We start from the raw sequence: 26,377 nt of genomic DNA on the forward strand, positions 1-26,377 counted from the left end.
TCTAAACCAATACTCAACCTAACTCTAATCTTCCTTCCTAGTATCATCTTCTACCACCCAGCCTTGCTGAACTGCGTGTTAATCCCCTGAAATGCTCTGTACATTTTCCAGGTTATTATTTAACGGTCATTCTCACTTCGAAATGCCCTTCTATCCCTCCGAACAATTTAACAAAACATCTTTGTCCCCGCAAAACCATTTTCTCTTCTCCGATTCTTCCCTATTAAAGAAGCTGCCTCCTCTTTGGCACTCTGCTCTGTATGATAATCCGATTGTTCCATTTTCATTATTTAAAACAGGCATTTTACTAACAAAATGTTGGTAACATATCAATGAAGAGTATGAAAATCATAACAAACTAATATTATACAGGCAAAGAATACTTTTACAGTGCAGTTAATGATTATGGTAAAATACAACTATACAGAGTAGAGAGGAGCACTGTAGAATCATTTAGAGTGACAACACTCTGATCTCATGGCTTTTTAGCTATTGATGAGAACTTAAGCTCTTTAGCTAAGGGTTTCTCTAGCTTCTGGAGAAAGGAATAGCAAACCACTCCAGTATTCTTGCCTGAAGAATTCCATGGACAGAGGAGCCTGGTGGGCTCCAGTCCATGGAGTCGCAAAGAGTAGGGCATGACTGAATGATTAACACTAACTTTTTTCACATATTTTTTCTCTAGCTGCAAAGAACTTTTAGACTTTAAACTATGCACCCACATAATTTCTTTCACATTTTTATCACTTGTATTGTGACTTTGATTAATTCACTCTTTCCAGTCCCTTTTTTCACTTAGCAACAGTGAAGTGGTTTCTGTGGAAAGCAAAAGGTATTTCTGAGGTCAAGGAGAAAACACAGCATCCTTGCTTCTCAGGATGACATGAGGGATACATATTTCCTAGAAGCTGGCAATTTTGGGGGCTTCCCTGGTAGTTCAGATGGTAAAGAGCCCCTGGGTTGAGAAGATACCCTGGAGAAGGAAATGGCAACCCATTCCAGTACACTTGCCTGGAAAATCCCATGGACAGAGGAACCTGGCGGGCTTCAATCCATGGGGTCGCAAACAGTCGGACATGACAGAGTGGCTTCACTTTTTCTTTCTTTCTTCTTTGGCAATGTTCTGATAGCCTTACAAATTCATAGAGCCTTCCTGTGTTTTATCTTTTTGCCGTGTCCTAATTACCTTGAAGACCCCAAGTCCCTGAAATAATCTCTTAGGCTCACTGATTATAAAGCTGAGGAAATTATATTTTGTTCTCCCTGGCACATTTTTTTTGCCTATTTCTCCATTTCGCCACCCCAATGCAATTTAAGATTCTTTATCTCTTACACTCATGCAATTTAATAATCCCTGTTAATTAAACTCTTGTACTCTCCCCAACCCAATTCCAAAACACTCTGCCAAATATAAAATCTTTGACCTTGCTTTCAAGCTCCAGGAGCCAGAGATGCCTTTTCTAGCATTTTTTTTTTCACCTTTTCCTTCTCTTCTGTTATTCATTTAACCAAGCACCAAGGTGGCTTCAAACTAAAAACTATCTGACAATCAATATCACACATCACCACTGAAGACATTTCCAAGACAAGATCACTTGTCTTCTCAGTGATCTCTGAAAAAGCTGGAACTGAAGCGACCTTCATGGAAGAGACTCGTTCCCAGTTCCTAGCCAAGTAGTCACCTCATCTCTAGCCTTCACCGTCTATCCAAGGGCACCTATAGCTGATTTTTCTTTCCTGCTCAATGGTGTCTTCAAAACCAAACATCTCTTCCTTAGCAATGAAAGTGCCATACAGATGGCAAGACCCCTTAATAAATAATTTTCTAAAACACTTAGTGTTTATGGCACACATAAATAGACTTCATATAATAAATATTAGTTATTATCATTATTTTTGTATTTGAACACTCATGCTATATCCCTTCTGATTTTCATAATAGTTTTGATAAAGATTTCAATTGGCAGAATCTAGTGAAGCAGAGTTCCTTCCTATCAAGAGAAAGAGTACTTCCTACATGCAGATATCACAAGGACTTCTTTCCACATCACGAGCAGTACCTAACCCCACTTTGAGACCTGGAGCAGGTCTGTACTAGACAGGATCTGCAGAGCAAAGAAGCCAATCATGCAGGCTGAGAAATCCCATGGTCTGCTGGCCACAGGCTGGAGACTCAAGGAAGCGGGTGCTGTGGTTCCAAGGATCTGAGAGCTGGGTGGTCGAGGCAGGAGAAAGTCAGCATCTCCACTCCATGGTCAGGCGGCATGAGTGAGTTCAGCTCTCCTCCAATTTTCCATCCTGTGCAGGCTCTCGAGAGGCTGCCTAAAGCCCGCCTGCTGTGGGGAGTGCCCTGTGCTTTCCTGAGTCTAGCCATTCAGAAGCCCATCTCCCCACAGAATGGGAGGAATGTTTGCAAATGAAGAAACCTACAAGGGATTAATCTTCAAAACAGTAAGTGATCAATCTCACGCAGTTCCATATCCAAAAAATCACCACCAACAATAACAACAAACAACCCAATCAAAAATGGGCAAACGTTTTAAACAGATATTTTCCCAAAGAAGACATACAGATGGCCAAAAAGCAAAGGAAAAGACGATCAACATCACCAATTATCAGAGAAATGCAAAGCAAAGCTACAAAGATATCACCTCATGCCAGTCAGAATGGCCATCATCTAAAAAGTCCACAAACGATAAATTCTGGAGAGGGTGTGGAGAAAAGGGAATGCTCCTAGCTTGTTGGTGGGAATGGAAATTGGTAAGGCCACTATGGTGAACAGTATGGAGGTTCCTTAAAGCCTAAAAATAGAACTATCATATGACCCAGCAATCCCACTCCTGAGCTTATATCTGAAAAAATAATGATAATAACAATAATTTGAAAGACACATGCACCCCAGTGTTCATTGCAGCATTATTTACAATAGTGAAGACAAGGAAGCAACCTAAATGCCTACTGACAGGAATGAATAAAGAAAATATGGTACATATATACAAAAGAATATTACTCAGCATGAAAAATGAAATAATGGCATTTGCAGCAATACAAACTGACCTAGAGATTATCTATTATCTACTATCTATTATCTCTGAGAAAGGAACATCATATGGTATCATTCATATGTGGAATCTAATATAAAAAATGATACATATGAATTTATTTAAACTAATATATATAGAAAATAAACTAATGGTTACCAAAGGGGAAATGTGGCGGAGGGATAAATCATGAGTTTAGGATTAACATATACACACTACTATTCATGAGATCGAGAATCAACAAGGACCTAATATACAGCGCAAAGAACTTTACTGACTATTCTGTAATAACCTACAGGAGAGAAGAATCTGAAGAAGAATGTGTATAACTGAATCCCTTTGCTGTACGCCTAAAACTAACACAACTTTGTAAATCAATTATGCTCCAATAAAATTTTTTTTAAATACTGGAAGCAGAAGACATCAAAGATTGAAAAAATAAATAAACATAATATCAGAAATAAAAAAAAAGAAAACAAAGAGACAAATGTCAATATTTCACATACATCCAGAAATGAAGTTTAGCCAGCTATCTGGGCACCCCATGGACGAGTTAAGTTGATGCATAAAATTAATCATCACCGGATCTCCCCTTAGTCACTTCCGTCTTTGCCCCAGCATCTAGCCACACACAGCAGATGACTTAACGGAGCAGAAGACATGAAAGTGTCAATTAAATCACCCCCATCCCATTTTTCTTCCACTTGAGATGGTGAACCAGTTTTACCATCACAATCCAAGATCTTTCTCTCCAGAAAACAAACTGCCATTTTCAATTCTGCCCTTCATCGACCCTTGCAAGCTGATTTTTCCTTTTTCAGGAAAGAAAGTTTGAAACGCAGACAAACCTTAAAAACAATCTTTCAAATCTGAAAAAAAAAAAAAAAGAAAAAATCTTTTGAAAAGGATTGTTTTGAGAGAGGTGGATGCCAGTGGTACTCTGGTAAGATACAGCAAAGTGTGAGGGCATCCTCTTTTTCGACTTGCCCAGGGAGGTAGATTTTAATTTGCTGAAAGGAAATCCATAGCAAGTCAGTCTGAGTCAGCGCCATGCTGCTCCCCTCAGTCTGCAGACTGAGCGGCTGATACCTCTCCCGCAGCTCCATCATTGTGAAAAGAAATTTCAATTCCAGCCTCGGCAGGAGCAGGGAAACTCAGTTTGGAAGTTTCCATCTTTCCATACAAAAAAAAACAAAAACAAATTCTTTACAAAGAATCAGATTTCGATTTCTTATTAGAGTGGGGCTCTCTTCTGATAATTCTACAATGCAGAATGAAAGCTCCATACGGTTTAACTCTTAGACACATACACAAAAGATTTTTGTCTCTTTAAAGAAAGTACCTCATAAGATGCAGAAAGGATGTTTTTCCCTTCCTATTGCTAAATGTTTTATTTTTCCCATAAGCCTTGTTTTTCCCTTACCTCCATTTCTGAGCTGATCTTCACTGTGAGAATAGAAAAAAAAAAAAAAGTTTCTCGAAGCTGACCTAGAGGCTTAGCACCTATACGACTTATTCAAACAGGTGTGCCTAACCTCACAGTATAGGAGAAAAGGCATTATGACTTATTGCCAGTGAAAATTTAACCCTATGTCAAATGTCTCAAAAATAAGGATGCTCCCCTGCAGCCACTTTCACCTTGTGAAGGAAGCTTTATTTGGTATTTATCATTACAATAGGGCACTTGGTGAGTTTCATACTCAAAAAGGACCAAAAAAAAAAAAAAAAAGTCACAGCTGCTTACCAGAAAGCACTGAATTGCTTAGTGCACTCAGCTGTCTCACGTGTGGCAGAATAGTCTTCCTTTTATGTTTATTGCACAGAATTCAGAATTGAATAGACCTATGAACAAACTGTTTGTACCCTAATCAATGGCTCACTTATGGGTTTGTTGAGGAAAATGAGTGCTTAGAAATGAAATATTAAAGCCAGGGGACTTCTCGAAGACCTCCAAGTTCATAGGAGAAAACTGCTGGTCAAAGCTAAGACACACACACACACAAAATACTGTTCATCCTCTTGACTTACAAACAATGACAGCAGTTTTTCCCAGATAGGTCTCCTGGATGTCACCTTAAACAGCATCAAAACTGTTTTAAAGGTTCTGCAAAATCACTTCATTTTTCTTCCTGAACAGTTTCCACGGCTTGCTCACTCCTGCACAATACTATTCACTGAGAAACTTCAGACTGGGTCAGGTCTTTTTTTTTTTTTTTCCTTTCCCTAACATTGTATACAGAGAAGGAAATGGCAACCCACTCCAGTGCTCTTGCCTGGAAAATTCCATGGATGGAGGAGCCTGGTAGGCTGCAGTCCATGGGGTCACTAAGAGTCAGGCACGACTGAGCAACTTCATTCACTTTTCACTTTCATGCATTGGAGATGGAAATGGCAACCCATTCCAGTATTCTTGCCTGGAGAATCCCAGGGACAGAGGAGCCTAATGGGCTGCCGTCTAGGGGGTCGCACAGAGTCAGACAGGACTGAAGGGACAGCAGCAGCAGCAACATTGTATCAAGTAAGAGCTTTCTTGTTGCCCCACAATTTGCAAATAGGTTCCATATGAGTTCAACTGGAAGTTTTCTTCCTATAGGTGCCTGGATTGGGTCAGCTCTAATGACCAAAGTGCGTGCAATGGTTTGATGTGTCACTTACACATAATTACATGTCTAGACAACATGCCAGAGCAAACTCTTGCCCAGCAGTTGGGAGGAGCAGAATGCAGAGGGCAACTCACAGGCAGGCTGAGCTGTGAGTCCATATGATGAGGGATGGTCATCAGTTCCAAGCTGGTGCAATCATGAGATGGGAAAGGAAGTTCAAAGCCAGATGCTGGTGTGGAGGGAACCTCCTCTTTGAACAGACTGACAACAGACTTGGAGTTCATGAGCGCATGTGGGTGAAATTAGCAGAGGTTGACCGGGATGAGAGGTCTGGGATCTCAGACAGTGAGAAATCCTGAATCTGACGCAGTGGTGTCTGCTTGGTAGCAGCCCTCATGCCTTTCGTCTGGCCCAGCTGCCCTAGGTGCCTGATCCTCTGAAACGGGTCCTGCCAGCAGCAACCGTGTCAACTAGGCACCATCCTTTCTTGAATGGATATGGCAGTGTTCAAAGCTATACCCTCCATATCTAGGAAAGACAAGGTTCAATCACCCACAACAGCAACACACAATCAAGAAACACGTCTACACAACCCTCTGAAAATCACCTTCAATAGTCAGTGAGTAACTGAAGCTGGGGCCATGTAAATAAGGCTGATCGTTTAATGTTTATGACACGTTACGTTTTACAATCCATCCAAAGCGAGCATTACTCCATGAGTGAATGGCCATTTGAATTTTTTATTGTCCACCAAAGAGTAATTCTGACAGAGTTCTGTGACAGTGATCCGCCAAAAACACTATTTGGCAGCCGACAGCAAAGTGTCTGTGGTTTCCCAAACCTACCTTCTCTGTCTCTCAGGAGCTCAGTGCATGATACTCATGAACTCTCTGTTACAATATTCCACCTGATAACACCAGCAATTATTACATCCAATACGACGCAAAGGACTCTCAGATAACACATGGCAAATGGCGGACCTGACAGTGTTTGTGAGTGAAATCAAAGCTTTACTGTCTTATTGATCAGTATTTAAATGTGCAATTGTACCCTTTAGGGAAGAAATCTTAATGGATGTCCGGCTGCCCATCAGAATGTGAACCATCAAGCGATGCTTCAATAAAACAACTCTGCAGAAAACACACACATCATTTCCTGATCCCCACAGCATCAATTGAGTGTCCTCTGATGCTCAATTTTAAATGGGACTTAGGCGAGAAAATGTTCATGAGTAGGTTTATTTTATTTCGTGTTTGTGCAAATTAACCTTCCATAGGAAGCATCTGCTGTTGGTGCAATTAAAGCCATTGGAAATGTCCTTTATTCAGAAGAGAGCATTGAGTCCCTTCACCTCACTGCTTTGTTTTTCCAGCTCCCCAAGCCAAGGACTTCTGTGTGTGTTCTCAAAATAGGCCAATGTCTTTGTCTGCTCCTATTGAGCTTTTCTGTCTAGAATCAATGGTCTAAGACATTAGTAATAATGGTGCTTCTGGAATCTCGGTGGTACCAGACTTGGAGCTATTGACACAGCATTCTGTTCTATCAAAATAACTTTTTTTTTTTTGTAAAGTAACCTCTTTGAAAACGGAGTAAGGAAAACATTTCTCTAATGCACATAATAGAATTACAGCACACACACAAAAAAGGTTGTATTTAAAATTGCCCCATAAAATTGATGGTAGGTTTTACCTTTATGGATGATGAAAATGAGACATAGAAATATAAGCTACTATCGAATTCATAGATGTACACAAATGCTCATCTATAGCACATCATCAGTTTCAAAGTGAGTGATTTCATTGCTATAAAGTTCCAGTGATCCAATACAGAGCTGCATGTGTGCGTGCTAAGTCACTTCAGACATGTCTGACTCTGTGCAACCCTAGGACTGTAGCCTGCCAGGCTCCTCTGTCCATGGGATTCTCCAGGCAAGAATATGTAATAGGTTCCCAGGCCATCCTCCAGGGGATCTTCCTGACTCGGGGATCAAACCCGCGTCTCTTACATCTACCTGCATTGGCAGGCAGGTTCTTAGCCCCACCACCACCTGGGAAGCCCACAGAGCTGCAAACCAACACAGATACAGAACCTCCATAAACGTCAAGGGGAAACAAAAGGATCATTGCCAGCATCTACCAAGATAACTGATCTATACAATTACTCAATGAATAGTCAATATGATTAGTTATAATAGTTATAAAAATGCGTTACATAATTTTGTTCTAAGAAACTAAAAGAAAAAAAGACATTCTGCTAAACAATGAAGACACCTGGAGTGTCTCCAGCCGCACCTGCACACTTGGTGGGAACTCTCACTGATTACAGGCGGGCACAGTTATTTGTCAGGTAGGAGAAGGCTGTCTTTCTAACTGGCTTCAGCCATCATTCTCCTCTGGTAGAGTTTGTCATGATAAGCATCATAATGGCTTCCTCTGGACAGACTGAACTAATATTCACTTAGCATCCCACTTTTATTCTTTACCCTCATGCCTTTGCATTTGACCCATTGTATCCTGCCTCTTGCATGGACAGCTACCACCCACCGAGACTCTTTTACCCTCTGCCCATCTACGGAGCCACAAACACTGCAATTTCTGTTGTTCACATATAGCACACATTCACTTGTCATATAGTAATGGTTAAAATGCAGCCATATCTTATTTTCTAGATCAGGAATCAAAGGTATAGGGATTGATCGTAAGTCACATAAGTACTCGGTGTTACACCTGGTACTCACATGATCTCACCTTTGCCAAATACATCACATGTTGTGTGCCTATTTTATGTACTTGCATGTACATATGCTACTGTCTATATTCACGCATGCTAAGTCACTTCAGTCATGTCTAACTCTCTGCAACCCTTTGAGTTGTAGCCCGCCAGGCTTCCCTGTCCATGGGATTCTCCAGGAAAGAATACTGGAGTGGGCTGCCGTGCCCTCCTTCAGGGATCCTCCCGACCCAGGGACTGAACCCACGTCTCTTATGTCTCCTGCACTGGCAGCAGGGCTCTGTACCACTAGCACCACCTGTTTAAGGATGGCAGTGGGGGAATCTCAGAGCAGAAGCAGGAGCCGTTGGGCAGCGACAGGGAAAGTGTTCACTGTCTTGCCCATGAAGCCATCATGGCCCAGCGGACCTAATTCAGCAAGAGATCGCTGTGCAGAACCCGCTGGTCTGGGAGCGGCTGGAGCTCTCGGTCCTACACAGAGAGTGTGCAGAGGATGACAACATCCATCAACAGAAGGTCAAGGACAGCCACAGAAATACTCCTACATCCGCAAGACCAGGGCGGGTGGAAATTGCTTCTATCGCGCTTTCGGACTCTCCCACTTGGAGGCGTTGCTGGATGACAGCAAGGAATCGCAGCACTTCAAGGCTGTGTCTGACAAGAGCGAAGACAACCTGGTGTCCCAGGGCTTCCCTGAGCTCACTCGTTCATGGACCTGAACGAGTGGGTGGAGAAGCAGCCTCAGCAGCCAACCTGCTGGCCTCCTTCAATGACCAGAGCACCGTGGACCACCTGGTGATCTACCTGTGGCTGCTCCCCTCGGGCGACCTGCAGCAGAACAGCAAATTCTTGGAGCACTGCATCGAGCATGGGTGGACCATCAGGGAACTCTGCCAGCAAGAGGTGGAGCCCGCATGCTAGGGGGGCGGTCGCATTCTCATCCTGGCTCTGGCCCAGGCGCTCAGCGTCTCCAGCTGGGTGGAGGGCATGGATCGTGGCAAGGGTGGCACCATGCCCCTCGAGGGCTCCAGCCCAAGATCTGCCTTCTCTGCTGGCCTGGACACCAAGACACCTTCTACAAATAGGGCTGCCCTCCTCTCTGCCAGGCACTAGCGTACAGAGGGGATTTTGTGGTCGTAAATGGTCACATTTCACTGCCCCACCCCCTTCCCTGTCACACGACCTTGCGTGTTTTATTAAAGGGGACGCAGGTGGTGATTTTAAAAAAGCACAAGCACATTCATCAGTTCAGTTCAGTTCAGTTGCTCAGTCGTGTCCGACTCTTTGTGACCCCATGAATCGCAGCATGCCAGGCCTCCTTGTCCATCACCATCTCCTGGAGTTCACTCAAACTTACGTCCATCAAGTCATTGATGCCATCCAGCCATCTCATCCTCTGTCATCCCCTTCTCCTCCTGCCCCCAATCCCTCCCGGCATCAGAGTATTTTCCAACGAGTCAACTCTTTGCATGAGGTGGCCAAAGTACTGGAGTTTCAGCTTTAGCATCAGTCCTTCCAAAGAAATCCCAGGGCTGATCTCCTTTAGGATGGACTGGTTGGATCTTCTTGCAGTCCAAGGGACTCCCAACAGTCTTCAACACCACAGTTCAAAAGCATCAATTCTTCGGCACTCAGCTTTCTTCACAGTCCAACTCTCACATCCATACATGACCACAGGAAAAACCATAGCCTTGATTAGACAGACCTTTGTAGGCAAAGTAATGTCTCTGCTTTTCAATATGCTGTCTAGGTTGGTCATAACTTTTATTCCAAGGAGTGTGTTTTAATTTCATGGCTGCAGTCACCATCTGCAGTGATTTTGGAGCCCAAAAAACTAAAGTCTGACACTGTTTCCACTGTTTCCCCATCTATTTTCCATGAAGTGATGGGACCGGATGCCATGATCTTCGTTTTCTGAATGTTGAGCTTTAAGCCAACTTTTTCACTGTCCTCTTTCACTTTCATCAAGAGGCTTTTGAGTTCCTCTTCACTTTCTGCCATAAGGGTGGTGTCATCTGCATATCTGAGGTTATTGATATTTCTCCTGGCAATCATGATTCCAGCTTGTGTTTCTTCCAGTCCAGAGTTTCTCATGATGTACTCTGCATATAAGTTAAATAAGCAGGGTGACAATATACAGCCTTGATGGACTCCTTTTCCTATTTGAAACCAGTCTGTTGTTCCATGTCCAATTCTCACTGTTGCTTCCTAACCTGCATACAGATTTCTCAAGAGGCAGGTCAGGTTGTCTGGCATTCCCATCTCTCTCAGAACTTTCCACAGTTTATTGTGATCCACACAGTCAAAGGCTTTGGCATAGTCAATAAAGCAGAAATAGATGTTTTTCTGGAACTCTCTTGCTTTTTCCATGATCCAGCGATGCTGGCAATTTGATCTTTAGTTCCTCTGCCTTTTCTAAAACCAGCTTGAATGTCTGGAAGTTCACAGTTCACATACTGCTGAAGCCTGTCTTGGAGAATTTTGAGCATTACTTTACTGGCATGTGAGATGAGTGCAATTGTGTGTTTGTTTGAGCATTCTTTGGCATTGCCTTTCTTTGGGATTGGAATGAAAACTGACCTTTTCCAGTCCTGTGGCCGCTGCTGAGTTTTCCAAACTTGCTGGCAAATTGAGGGCAAGCACTTGCACAGCATTTCAGGATTTGAAATAGCTCAACTGGAACTCCACCACCTCTACTAGCTTTGTCCATAGTGATGCTTTCTAAGGCCCACTTGATTTCACATTCCAGGACGTCTGCCTCTAGGGGAGTGATCACACCACCATGATTATCTGGGTCATGAAGATCTTTTTTGTACAGTTCTTCTGTGTATTCTTGCCACCACCTCTTAATATCTTCTGCTTCTGTTAGGTCCGTATCATTTCTGTCCTTTATTGAGCCCATCTTTGCATGAAATGTTCCCTTGGTATCTCTAATTTTTTGAAGAGATCTCTAGTCTTTCCAATTCTGTTGTTTTCCTTTATTTCTTTGCATTGATTGCTGAGGAAGGCTTTCTTATCTCTTATATCTTTCCTTTTCTCCTTTGCTTTTCGCTTCTCTTCTTTTCACAGCTATTTGTAAGGCCTCCTCAGACAGCCATTGTGCTTTTTTGCATTTCTTTTCCATGGGGATGGTCTTGATCCCTGTCTTTTGATTATACACTGGAAGTGAGAAATAGATTTAAGGGACTAGATCTGATAGATAGAGCACATTCATAGTGCTCTGCAATTCTCAAAGGACTTACAGATACCCTATCTCCTTTTACCTTCAATATAAACCAGTGCATAAAGGGAACAGGGCGGTCTTGCACTTTCAAATCTGAGGCAACCTGTCTCTCCAGGGAAAGGGGTGGGATACAGTGCTCAGAAGAGGTCGCAAGCCCTGACTATGTGGTTGCAATCCCAACCAGTGTATTTAGATTCCAGCTTTTCAGTTACCAGCGTGTGGCCTCAGGTAAGTTGTCTAAGCACTCCACGCTTCATTTATCTTATCCAAGCAAAAGGAAGACCTGAAAAATTAGACCGAACTACTACACACATATTAGATGGCCAAAATTCAGAACAGTGATGACACTGTGCTGGTGAGCAACAGGAAGTCTCATCCACTGGGGGGTGAACCCATGATGGGATACTTATTTTGGAAGATAGTTGGGCAGTTTCTTACACAACTGAAACATACTCTCATGTGATCCAGAACTCATAACCCTTGGTATTCACCCAAGCAAGTTCAAAATTAATGCTCACACAGAAGCCTGCCCATGCATGTTTACAGCAGTTTTATTCACAATTGTTCATTTTCAGAAGCAACCATGATGTTCTTCAGTAGGTGGTGAATGGATGAACAAATGTTGGTCATGCAGACAATGGACTAGTGCTAAGCCCTAAAAAGAAATGAGCTATCAGGCTATGAAAAGATATGAAGGAAACTTACATGCATAATCTTAAGTGAAAAGTCAATATGAGAGGAAAACATACTGTCTGATTCCAATCATAGGACATTCTGGAAAAGGCAAACTTATTAGGACAGTAAAGACTGGTGGATGCCCGGGGTAGGATGGAGGGAGGGATCAATAGGTCATGCATAGAAGTGTTTAGGACAAAAAACTACTCTATATGATACTATAAAGATGGATACACATCATTATACAATTGTCTATAGACATAGAATGTACAATACTAAGAGGGAACCCTGATGCAAACTGTGGGTTCATAACCCACGTCCTCTGCCTGCCTTTTGTCTGTAGAAAAACTTCAAAGAAAAAATTTTATTAGGAAAGTGAGAAAATGCCAAAAGAAAGGAAAACAGTCAAGCAAGACAAAAAATAATAAAACTTTAGCCATGAAACAAATCCAAAGAACTTTAGCTCCTCCTCAAGGACTGCACATAATATTCTGAGTCATGTCCTTTGAGCTGTTTTCCAGATTCTGAAGCCCCCACCAAGAAGATGAAGTTAACTGTGTGCTGCCCACAAGCACGTAGACCCCAGACAGGCCCCAGGCTGGTTGGAACCAGAAGGTTGATGATGCTAACTCTCAACTATCTCACCAACAGCCAATCAGAAGAACATCCCCGAGCTGACCACACGGGGCTCCTTGAACATTGTAAGACACCTCACTACCTGCTCCAGAGGGGACACACAGTCTTGAGGGCATTATGTTGATGTGGCCCCCTTGGCCTGACAAAGCAATCAAGCTACTTCTTTGTACTTCATGCAAAACTTGTCACCATGATTCTGCTTGGCATCACTGAGCAGAGGCTGAGTTTTGACAGCAGTGTGGTGCATCAGCGAGGTTCTTAGGTTTTAAGGCCAGTCTCGCCTGGTGGGGCTGCTGACAATGCAGGAAGCCGTGCATATGTGAGCACCGAGGGTATACAGGAAATCGCCGTACCTTCCCCTCAATCTGCTGCAAACCAAAAACTGCTGTTAAAAAAAAAGCCTTTAAAAGTGAGATTAAGAACCTGCTGCAGAGGGTTATCATAAGGACTCAATTAAATGAGATATTTTATAAAATGCACTTGACCCATAAATGGCAGCAGTCGGTTCCCATCTCAGGCATGCACAGAACCAGCTCACAACCTGTCGCCTCCCTGAGGTCCTTTTACTCTCTTTTTTCACAATGGATAATGTCTCTGTAACATCAGCCTGCTGCTGCTGCTGCTAAGCCACTTCAGTCGTGTCCAACTCTGTGCAACCCCAGAGACGGCAGCCCACCAGGCTTCCCTGTTCCTGGAATTCTCCAGGCAAGAACACTGGAGTGGGTTGCCATTCCCTTCTCCAGTGCATGAAAGTGAAAAGTGAAAGTGAAGTCGCTCAGTCGTGTCCGACTCTTAGTGACCCCGTGGACTGCAGCCTACCAGGCTCCTCCTTCCATGGGATTTTCCATGAAAGAGTAACATTAGCCTAGTACATTTCAATTGTTCAATATGTATTAATATTTCCTGAGCATCTCTTAGGGACTGAGACATCCTGAAGGAATCAGAGAAGAGACACTCCACAAAATCACAAACACACTGATTTCTACTGTGGGAACGATGACACAAAGGGACCGGAAACCATAGGCAGGGGAGCGGTGAACTGGTCCTGGGGTTTGGCTGAAGCAAAGGAAATTGCTAAATGTAACGAAAATAATGTTTTGATGCATATTGGTCATAATTTCTGTTTTAAAAATTAATTTTTTTTGGTTTTGGATGAAAATAAATTTGGGTATAGATAAGCTTCCAAAAGTCTTCCCTGGTGGCTCAGAGGTTAAAGGGTCTGCCAGCAAGGCGGGAGACCTGGGTTCAATCCCTGGGTAGGGAAGATCCCCTGGAGAAGGAAATGGCAACCCACTCCAGTATTCTTGCCTAGAGAATTCCATGGACAGAGGAGCCTGGTAGGTTACAGTCCACGGGGTCGCAAAGAGTCAGACACAACTGAGCGAGTTCACTTTCACTATAAACTGCTCAATAGGCACAGGAGCTTCTCATGTTATCAAAGATGGCACCCAAATGACACAGCACCAATATGTGGCTGGAAAGTTAAAGAGACCCAGTAATAAACCAGGGATTCTGGAGCTGATCGGGGCTTCTTAGGTGGTACTAGTGGTAAAGAACTCTCCTGCCAATGCTGGAGACACAAGAGTCATGAGTTCAATCTCCGGGTCAGAAAGATCCCCTGGAGTAGGAAGTGGCAACCCACTCCAGCATTCTTGCCTGGGAAATCCCATGAGCAGAGGAGTCCAGTGGACTACAGTCCATGGGGTCACAAAGAGCTGAGCGAATGCACACACAGACTGGTACAGAATAAGGTGTCAGGCTCACACCTGCCTCCCAGCCCTCTTCTTCACGGTCTTTCTTCTACATCAGTGAGCCATCATAACAGCACTTCTTCCTAAATGACTTCCACTGGATCCCCACTTCTCTATTAAGACTAAAAAGTTTACAAACAATAAATGCTGGAGAGGGTGTGGAGAAAAGGGAACCCTCTTACTCTGTTGGTGGGAATGCAAACTAGTACAGCCACTATGGAGAACAGTGTGGAGATTCCTTAAAAACTGGAAATAGAACTGCCCTATGACCCAGCAATCCCACTGCTGGGCATACATACTGAGGAAACCAGAAATGAAAGAGACATGTGTACCCTAATGTTCATCGCAGCACAGTTTATAATAGCCAGGACATGGCAGCAACCTAGATGTCCATCAGCAGATGAAAGGATAAGAAAGCTGTGGTACATATACACAAGGGAGTATTACTCAGCCATTAAAAGGAATATATTTGAATCAGTTCTAATGAGGTGGATGAAACTGGAGCTGATTATACAGAGTGAAGTAAACCAGAAAGAAAAACACCAATAGAGTGTGCTGCTGCTGCTGCTGCTGCTGCTAAGTCACATCAGTCATGTTCGACTGTGTGCTACCCCATAGATGGCAGCCCACTAGGCTGTGCCATTCCTGGGATTCTCCAGGCAAGAACACTGGAGTGGGTTGCCATTTCTTTCTCCACCAATACAGTATACTAACGCATATATATGGAATTTAGAAAGATGGTAACGATGACCCTATATGCAAGACAGCAAGAGACACAGATGTATAGAACAGGCTTTTGGACTCTGTGGGAGAAGGTGAGGGTGGGATGATTTGGGAGAATGGCATTGAAACATGTATATTAGCATATATGAAACAGATCGTCAGTCCAGGTTTGATGCATGAGGCAGGGTGCTCAGGGCCGGTGCACTGGGATGACCCTGAGGGATGGGATGGGGAGGGAGGGGGGAGGGGCGTTCAGGATGGGAAACACATGTACACCCGTGGCTGACTCATGTCAATGTAGGCAAAAACCACTACAATACTGTAAAGTAATTAGCCTCCAATTAAAATAAATTAATTTAAAAAATATATCCCCCCTCCCCAAAAAAAGACTAAATTCATCTAAGTGACTGGGACAGTCTATCTCTGGCTCAGCCTTGACCCAGTGTCACCCATCTTGATTTGTTCAAGGAAATCTGAGATGGACGCTCCCCTGTTCCTCCCCACAACCTTTGGCCTGAGCATCCCCTCATTAGGGGAAAGTGGGTCAACAGCTGTAAATATATTTGTTATCATTTTTAAACTGAAGTATAGTTGAATTACAATATTGTATCAATTTCTGCTATACAGCAAGTTGACAAAGTTATACATATGTTTAAAAGATACTGCCACTAACAGCTATTGTTGTTCTTCAGAATCTGTTATTTCCAATAGTCCAGAGTTTTAAAATTGAATTTCATTTCAAATTTAATTCAGAACAACAGGTTGAAAGCTAAAGAAAGCAAGAAGCAAATACATATTTTGACTCAAATAAAAATCCATTCTTCAACAGTAAATACATGGATAATGCTGGACTTTCACAATGTCTAAAACTAACTCATTACTTCAATATGTGTAAGGGCTTAAAAACTGCATGAGGAAAACACACCTTTCTTTTAAAGAACCCCAAAAAGCTGGAAGTAGACATGGGAAAGCTGACTCCTGCTGTAGAAACAGTGGTTCCAAACTGCAAAACAGCTCACGTGAATGTCCCCAAGAATGCAACAGGTGAGCGTTCATCTCAGGCCATAGTCTAAGTGATCCAGAGGGGTCACAAAAGAAATGTACTTTCAAGTCAATTATTCTTCTTCCTGCTCAATCTCACTACTTCACCCACCGTTATTATTTTTCTTTCCTAATCACCAAAACTTTGACTTTTAATCTCTCCTCATCTCTCTCTCTTTTAACTATTGTAACATTTTCCTTTTTTTGACAGCTTCCCTTCACTTTCCAACAGTTAGCCTTAACTGCCAGAATATGAAAGCAAAGGACTTTCCTGAGTAAATCTACTTGCTAAATTCAGGTTGCATTTCCCTGTGTATGACCCACATTGATGTTTTCCCTCCTGACAGACAGTGGAGTTGGATTGAAAAGAGATTTTCACTACTCTTCCAAAGAAAAATCCCACAGGAAATACTAACATCTGTTAGTTCCTCACTATTGGTATATATGGGGGAAGTGGAGTAACCTAATTTGAAAAGATAGTTAATATAAAACTGATCTTTTTTTTTTTCTTTTAGGACAACCATGAGACATCCGGGCTAGCTGCCACCCCTCGTCCATCTCTGTGTGCCATGCCTACTGGTCTGCCTGAAACAGCAGATCATCAGTGGCCACACCCCATTCTCTCTCATTTTTTTAATTAGTAAATTTGACACTTTAGAGAAGTTTTTGAACCACAGAAACCTTGAGGAGAGAGTGCAGAGAGGTCTCCCGCATACCCTGCCTTCAGATAAGCACAGCCTTCCCCCTCAGCAGCCCCCTGCACCAGGAGGTACATCTGTCACAGCCGATGAACCTACATGGGCAAATCATCACCACTGAGTCCACAGCGTACATTAGGGCTCTTGGAGTGGTGCGTTCTATCAGTTCAGTTCAGTTCAGTTCATCGCTCAGTCATGTCCAACTCTGAAACCCCATGGACTGCAGCACACCAGGCCTCCCTATCCATTACCAACTCCTGGAGTTGGTGTCTGTACAACTCATGTCCATCAAGTCAGTGATGCCATCCAACCATCTCATTCTCTGTCACCCCCTTCTCCTCCTGCCCTCAATCTTTCCCAGCATCAGGTCTTTTCCAATGAATCAATTCTTTGCATCAGGTGGCCAAAGTACTGGAGTTTTAGCTTCAGCATCAGTCCTTCCAATGAACACCCAGGACTGATTTCCTTTAGGATGGACTGGTTTGGTCTCCTTGTTGTCCAAGGGACTCTCAAGAGTCTTCTCCAACACCACAGTTCCAAATCATCAGTTCTTCAGCGCTCAGCTTTCTTTATGGGCCAACCCTCACATTCATACATGACTACTGCAAAAACCATAGCTTTGACTTTTGAGACCTTTGTTGGCAAAGTAATGTCTCTTTGGCAAAGCAATGGCTGCTCTCCTGCTTGGCTGCACACAGAAAGCCCCAAGCCCGCACCACTTGTGATGATTCCCATCTCCCCACGTGCAGGAGGTAAGCAACCTCTGTTAGAAGAAAATCGTGACTCTTATTCTCAGTAATTGCTTGTTGGCTACTGATCTGGAAGCTACAGATGGCAGTACAGGTGAGCTCTTGGCTAGTGGCCACCATTCCCAAGTGTGCATCTTGCCTCCCAACTCCTGTGCTATTTTCAACAATGGTGAGAGGAGTTTCTGTGTTAATGTACATTCTATGGGTTTGGGTTATGGTAATGCACATCCTATGGGTTTGGGCAAATGGACTGTGACAAGTACCCACCATGACAGGATTGTAACGAGTAGTTTCACCGGCTAACATCCTCTGTGCTCCACCTGTTCATCCCTCCCTCCCCAAGCCCCTGGCCACCACCGATCTTTACTAATGTCTCCACAGTACTGTTTTTCTCCAGAATGTCAGAAAATTGGAATCATATGGTACATAGCTTTTTTCAGACTGGCTTCTTTCACATCGTAATATGCATGTGAGCTTCCTCCATGTCTTTTCGTGGCTTTGCAGCTCCTCTCTTTTGAATGCTGACTAGTATTTCACTGTCCCCAATGCTTCTCTCACAGGTCTCCAACTGTCTTTAACCCATCCCTGTCTGCCGGAACCCCCGGAAGCTGGTGGGAACCAAGAACAGCTCCACTGCACACGACTGTTCCCCTCAAACAGTGGGGGTCAGAGCCAACTTCTATTAGGCTTTCATTGTGTATTTTAAGTGGAGCTGTGGGGTTGAAATGAAGGATAACCCGTTCTATTAGAACACAGCATTCATTTGCATTATTTTCTTCCATCCCCACCTGAAATCATGCACGTAGATATGATACACACCACTGACAAGGTAGCGGCAGACTCGCTCAGGGGACATGACTGGATGGCGGCCACTGGGGGTCTGAGTTCAGGTCTTCACCTGCATGATGCTTCCCAACCTGCAACACTGCCTCTCTCTGTCTCTCACTCCTTTTCTGCACTGTTCTGGCTGTGTGTAGCTCTCTGGACTTCCTAATGGCTCAGTGGTAAGAACCCATCTGGCAATGCAGGAGATGTAAGAGACACAGGTTTGATCCCTGGGTGGGGAAGATCCCCTGGAGGAGGAAATGGCAACCTGCTCCAGTATCCTGGGATTCCAGGAAATCCCATGGATAGAGGAGCCCAGCAGGCTACAATCCATGGGGTCCCAAAGAGTGAGACAAGTCTGAGCATGCACACACACATATGCACATGCACATACACACACACACACACACACACACACACACACACACGTCTTTAGAAGAGGCTGTAAGAGCAAGGACACAGACTGCAGAGCTCTGCGGGCTTGTGGAGCCTCTGCATGTCTGTGATACTGCAGGGAGTTTGAAGCAGAGGTGCACTTTCTTGTTCATTTTCTAGGTTTCCTCTGGATTTCAATTATCCAAGATATTCCCGCATCATGTATGGATGTGAGAGTGGACTATAAAGAAAGCTGAATGCCGAGGAATTGATGCTTTTGAACTGTGGTGTTGGAGGGACTCTTGAGAGTTCCTTGAACTGCAAGGAGATCCAACCAGTCCATCCTAAAGGAGATCAGTCCTGAATAGTCATTGGAAGGACTGAGGCTGAAGCTGAAACTCCAATACTTTGGCCACCTGATGTGAAGAGCTGACTCATTGGAAAAGACCCTGATGCTGGAAAAGATTGAGGGCAGGAGAAGAAGGGGACGACAGAGGATGAGATGGCTGGATGGCATCACTGACTCAACAGACATGAGTTTGAGTAAGCTCCAGGAGTTGGTGATGGACAGGGAGGCCTGCTGTGTTGCAGTCCATGGATTGCAAGGAGTTGGACACTACTGAGCGACTGAACTGAACTGAACTGCCAGAAAAGTTAGAGGTGGGGGTGTCTGTTTAGAGGATGATATAAAAAGCACAAGTAGGTTTGGACTTCTTAAACTTAGGGCTACAAGATTTGACTCCTGGATTTTAGGGGCAAATATATTTTAGTATCTGACTAGCGAGATCTATCAATTTGCAATTTTCACAAAATCATTGTTTCTCAAATTCTTCTGAGTACAATAAGCAGGTGTCCATAAAATATACAACTCCCCGGGTTCCTACCCTGAAAGTTCACAATCAGCAGATCTTGGACGCAGCCTGGGGCTGGGGAGGTAGATATTAAGTACTCCATTTATCTTCAGCATCAGAAACTCTAAGAAGCAGTATTATAAACAATGCCACACCTACAAGAACACCTGGAGAACGCAAATCAGATCAATGCAATCCAGAAACAACCAGCCCCCTCCACCTACGGTTGTGAGTTGCTGCCACTCAGCTCCTAAAGACTCAGAGGGATGACACTTTTTACAGAGAGGCAAGAGTCAGAAATGGAGTCAGTGAGGCTTGTCTCCTGCTTGGCTGCACACAGAGAGCCCCAAGCCCACCACAGGGAAGCCTCTTGCACCACCTGTGATGATTCCCTTCCACCCACGTGCAGGTGGAAAGCAAAAACCTCTGTTAAAAGAAAATCGTGACTCTTATCTTCAGTAATTGTTTGTTGGCTACTGATCTGGAAGCTAAGGATGGCAGCACAGGTGAGTTCTTGGCTAGTGCCCACCATTCCCAAGTGTGCATCTGGCCTCCCAACTCCCATGCTATTTCCAACACAGGTGAGAGTACCAAAGTGCTGGCCACCTCCCCCAACCATAAAAATCTCCCCAGCTCCCTCCTGGAAGGACAAAATGTCACTTTTGTAAAATGACAAGTGTTGTGAACCAAACGGTTGCATTTCAAAACTAAATTTTAGGTGCTTTCAACATCTTATGAGAAATCAGGAGCCAACCTATTTTTTGATACATGAGATGGTGATGTTCATCTGCTCATGGTTATCATATGGAGACACACATGCCAAGAAAGGAATTCGTGGAAAGACGGCCCCAGCCAGAGGAAATCCAACTGCACACACCTCCTCAAAGATGCAAGATGTAGTGTGATTGGCAAACACACACCAAGCCACAGCAATTCCAGTAAGAGCTTTGCTCTGATTTGTATTATAGTCACGCTAAATAGTTTTATAGTTTTTAGAATTTGTATTTCATATTGGAATATAGTTGATTAACAATGTTGCGGTAGTTTTTCAGGTGTACAGACAAGTGGTTTAGCTATGTGTGCATGTATACTCAGTCACGTCCAACTCTTTGCAGCCCCATGGACTGTAGCCCACCAGGCTCCTCTGTCCATGGAATTCTCCAGGCAAGAATATTGGAGTGGGTTGCCATTCCCTTTCTCCAGGGGATCTTCCTGACCCAGGAATCAAACCCACATCTCCTACATTGCAGGCAGATTCTTTTCTGTCTGAGTCACAGAGGGTTCAGACATATTAAATTCTTTTTGTTGTCTAGGTTAAACATAAACCCCAAAAAATCTACATCAGGCAAAAAGAATGGTCTCCATGACAATAACAATGGTTTCAGCAATTAATTCTCTCTCAAGGAACTAAGACACTGAAATGACTTTCAACCCCGACACGAGCACCTTTCACTACCCTGATGGCCAGACCAAACTAGAATGGGAGCTCGCCCTACCAGAACCGGGGGCTCCCCGCATAGCTCTAGTATTCTTGGGTTCCCCTGCGGCTCAGCTGGAAAAGAATTGCCTGCAATGCAGGAAACCTAGGTTCGATCCCTGGGTTGGGAAGATCCCCTGGAGAAGGGAAAGGCTACCCACTCCAGTATTCTGGCCTGGAGAACTCCATGGACTCGCAAAGAGTCTGACACAATTGAGGGAGTTTCACTTTCACTTTCCACCAGAATCGGAACTGACTCTCTCAGATGGACGCCAAAGTCTCTCCTGGAATCACATATCAGCAGGTTCAATGCCAGCCTGTACCCAATCACTTCTATGTCTGCCACCATGACGAGGATATTGACCTTTCTCAAGACGTATTACCTCCATCCTTACCACTTCAGAGGACTTTCCTTCCTAATTCTGACTCATCCTACATAACTTTCTATTCTGACCTTTATTTTCCTATTGTTAGCAGACATCCATCCTCTCTTAAGTCTTTTTTGAATGTTTACAATACTGCTTCTGTTTTGTGTGTGTGCGTGTGTGTGTGTGTGTGTGTGTGTGTGTGTGTGTGTGTGTGGTTTGCCTTGAGGCATGTGGAATCTGAGCTCCCCAACCAGGGATCGAACGCACAGTCTTTCACTGGAAGGTGAAGTCCCAGCCACTGGGCCACCAGGGACGGCCGCGGACACTCTTCTCATGCCTGCGTCTTTCCCCTCTCTGACATATGAGCTGAAGCATGGAAAACACTGACCGCATATTACATTTACAGCTCCCAGTACTTGAGACAAATTTGCTTCTAATCCCACATAATTGAAGGCCAGGAAAAAATACAAACATAGTAATCCCTCACATCAGCAGACATGCAATCAATTTTTAATCACTATTATTTCAACAACCTTTCTCCACACTCCTTGACATCCTTGGTTTCTGACTCCTCTGAGTCATCCCAGGTAGCAGTTATTAGTATTATGTCAAGACCAGGACCACTTATCTGCATGACGCTCCACATTTCCTTCACTATTTGGGCTTCAAAATCTATCATTTCCACCAAACTGTGACAATTAAATGTCCCAACACTTCTTTGGATTTTTTCATAACCATCTCAATCTTGGTCCTTACCATCGTCCAGAAATCCTTGAACGTCTGTAGATACCTCTCTGTTGATGCTACATGCACACGCACACGTACACTTACACGCATGGCATATATAGTTTGTTTTACCTCTTCAGGGCCTCCATTTTTATGCCCATTGCCTACCTTCTACCTGCTTAGGCTTGGCCCCCCTCCATCCTCAGGCACCACTTCCAGCTCCATCCTGGCTCCCCGGCACCTTTGACAGCAGAGCCAGATTAACTTTCTTCACTGTTAAGCACTGCATGCTTGAATTGCAAAAGGACTACACATTGCAAAGAATAGGCCTTGAATAAAAGCAGGTGCCAAAAAAGCCACAGTGGGGTGGAGCATAAGATGATAACATGGGAAGATATTCCAATAGAACTTTCTTCTGCATAGAAAATACTTTTTGACTCTTTCGCATCATACAAAGAAGCACTAGGGGCAATTAAATGAGTGACTTCACGAGGGAGAAAGAGAGGGCAATTTGGATCAAGATAGAAAATGTCCTTTTGGAGAAGGGCAGCTGAAGACTTTATTTTCTTCAGCCTCCTCTTCCCCTCCTCCTATAAATCTCTAGGGTTTTTGTGTTCAAAGGCTCCAAGTTACCACCTGCCACCTTTGATCAACCTCAGGGCCTCTTGAGCGCTGCTTCAAAAACCAACTGACTGTTCTGGCTCCCAGAACACTCCATGGCCGCTCCGCTTCCCTTCTTCAAGTTCCAAATAATACTCTGATGAGGAGTTATTACTTCTTCTACAGCCAGCTCTCAGAACTACAGAAAAAAAAACGACAAGAATTTGTCTCTGTCCATCACTGGAGAATATTCCCATTTTTCATGCCCTTTAACACACATGGGTTCTGATTTTACATCTGTGCTTCTTCTTGAAACATGAGGGTCACTTCTGAGGTTTGCTGACCCAGCCCAACCCTCTGCCATTTGCTCTGATCTCAATCATAGCACAAAGAAGACTGTTAAGGCAGGATCACACCATCATTTCTGGTTTTCATTCATTCAATAATGACATGCTTTAAGAGTATCTTTACTAACTTGTCAATATGATACTAGTATTAAGTCAGCTTTTGTTCTTCCTATACCAATAAAAGTATTGACAAAAAATAATCTATTTTTACTTTACTAACATAATAAAATTCTGGTACTTGCTTCAAAGTTTTTGACCATCATACACTTCTACACTGAGTTGAAATATGAAGATATAGAAATGTACTGTTCTGGTTAGGCTGGCAGAGATGGGCATTTCTGTTCAGGGACTCAAGTTACCCAAAACAGAAGGCAAAGTCTTACTAACAGCTTCAAGCAATCACATAGTTGTTTAGTCCCAGTAGGGATGCACTGGAATAAAGGAAATTAAAGGACATGTAGGTTCCCCATTATTAAATTTGAATTTAGCACTGGTCACTGTCCTGTGTATGTGCTAAAAGGATCTCTCCATCAAGGTGCTAATAAATTATTCACAGGTTCACTTCATAAGTATTCTCTCTTTTTTAATTTTTATTTTTACTTTATTGTACTTTACAATACTGTATTGGTTTTGCCATACATTGACATGAATCCACCACAGGTGTACATGCGATCCCAAACATGAACCCCCTTCCACCTCCCTCCCCACAATATCCCTCTGGGTCATCCCCATGCACCAGCCCCAAGCATGCTGTATCCTGCATCGGACATAGACTGGTGATTCGATTCTTACATGATAGTATACATGTTTCAATGCCATTCTCCCAAATCATCCCACCCTCTCCCTCTCCCTCTGAGTCCAAAAGTCTGCTGTACCCATCTGTGTCTTTTTTGCTGTCTTGCATACAGGGTCATCATTGCCATCTTTCTAAATTCCATATATATGTGTTAGTATATTGTATTGGTGTTTTTCTTTCTGGCTTACTTCACTCTGTATAATCGGCTCCAGTTTCATCCATCTCAACAGAACTGATTCGCCAGGCACTTTTTTAAGTCCTGAGGATACAGAAGTGAACAAGATAAAGGCCCTGCTCTCAGGGACTTCACCTTCCCTTTGGGGAGACAGAGAAGGTAAAGGAGAGGGAAGGATAAGAAGACAAAGAGGGGAGTTCCCTGGTTTCCCAGTGGTTAAGACTCCGTGCCTCCAAAGCAGAAGACACAGGTTCAATCCCTGGTTGAGAAGTACAGCATGCCATGTGGTGTGGCCAAAATAATGATAATAAAGAAGACAGAGTGGGTAAAGCTGGCAATTTTATGCAGCACTTAGCAAAGACCTGGAGAGAGCAAGTGAATGTGCTGTAGGTTTAGCTGAACAAAGAACAAGCCAGCAGAGCCCCAGCAGGTGCAGAGATCCTGAGGCAGGAGCATCCCTGCCTTGCTGGAGGGGCTGATGCGCTGGAAAGGAGCTGGTCAAGGCAGAGGAGGAGGAAAGGAAGCCGTGGGTGTCAGAGGAGGAGAAGGACCAGGGGAAGCAAGTATGACCTTTGAGAAAAGACGCATGAAGCTCCAGTTTGTTCCTCTACCTTCTAGCACATCCAGTGAGAAAAGTACTAACAGGTGAATCTGAAGGCTAGATCACACCATCTTCTGTTTCTCAATAATTCAAGAAATAGCCACTGTATTTGAATGGAAGAATTAAATCCTAAAGTCTAAACTATTAGTTTCCTTTTAATGTACTTTAACATTATAAGATTTCTGTGCCCAAAGTTTTATTTTCAAACTCTGCTCAAAAAACCTAAAAGAAGGGTGGAAGAGGAACCCATCTTCATTGTATAAAAGTCATGCAGGAGTTACTACCAGCATGACCCCATTCTCTGCCCTGACAGAGACTTAGAATTGCAGTGTTTACTGGGACAGACTTGACTTAGTACCAGGCTAAATGCCAGTTAGCATAGAGTTGCTTTTACAGAGTAATAAATTGATTAAAAATTGAGCCCTTGCCCCCAAATATATCAGGTGTAATTACTTAAGCTACATTTCAACATTACCACTGTCTCTCAAAGTCACCTGACCATGAGTTTGAGACTAGACTCCCTTCCCTTGAAGGGATGAGCAGGAAGATGGGAGCCCCTTACAGGGACAGCGAAGAGTGATGGGAGCCGGGAATGGAGGGTCTTGACTTCCTCTTCACCTTCACTCTGCCAGGAAAAGCAGTCTCTTCTCTCCTGTGTGAAATGGTAAACAATCTAGAAAACACTGTTACCCTGGGAGCTGAAAGTCTGAATCTTGACTTTCAGAGCCAACAGATAACATCTCTTTTCTGATTTCTCTGGACCCTGAAGCCAAGGCTACTTCATTGAGGAAGGAAGTAAGAATCCCAAACATCTCCTGGATTAAATGTCATTTGAGGGCAGGCATTATCACCCTGCTTATTTAACTTATATGCAGAGTACGTCATGAGAAATGCTGGGCTGGAAGAAGCACAAGCTGGAATCAAGATTGCCGGAAGAAATATCAATAACCTGAGATATGCCCACCCTTATGGCAGAAAGTGAAGAAGAACTAAAAAGCCTCTTGATGAAAGTGAAAAGGAGAGTGAAAAAGTTGACTTAAAGCTCAACATTCAGAAAACGAAGATCATGGCATCTGGTCCCATCACTTCATGGGAAATAGATGGGGAAACAGTGGAAACAATGTCAGACTTTGATTTTTGGGATCCAAAATCACTGCAGATGGTGACTGCAGTCATTAAATTAAAAGACGCTTTCTCCTTGGAAGGAAAGTTATGACCAACCTAGATAGCATATTCAAAAGCAGAGACATTACTTTGCCAACAAAGGTCCGTCTAGTCAAGGCTATGGTTTTTCCAGTGGTTATGTATGGATGTGAGAGTTGGACTGTGAAGAAAGCTGAGCACTGAGGAATTGATGCTTTTGAAC

At 43.5% G+C, this 26,377-nt stretch overlaps 1 pseudogene; it reads left to right on the forward strand.

Annotated features, from left to right (window-relative positions):
- The first annotated feature begins 2,127 nt into the window (after positions 1 to 2,127).
- Positions 2,128 to 9,487, forward strand: LOC101103374 (ubiquitin thioesterase OTUB1-like; annotated as a pseudogene).
- The last annotated feature ends 16,890 nt before the right edge of the window (positions 9,488 to 26,377 follow it).

This window comes from Ovis aries, chromosome 26, assembly GCF_016772045.2.
Source record: "Ovis aries strain OAR_USU_Benz2616 breed Rambouillet chromosome 26, ARS-UI_Ramb_v3.0, whole genome shotgun sequence".
NCBI lineage: Eukaryota > Metazoa > Chordata > Mammalia > Artiodactyla > Bovidae > Ovis > Ovis aries.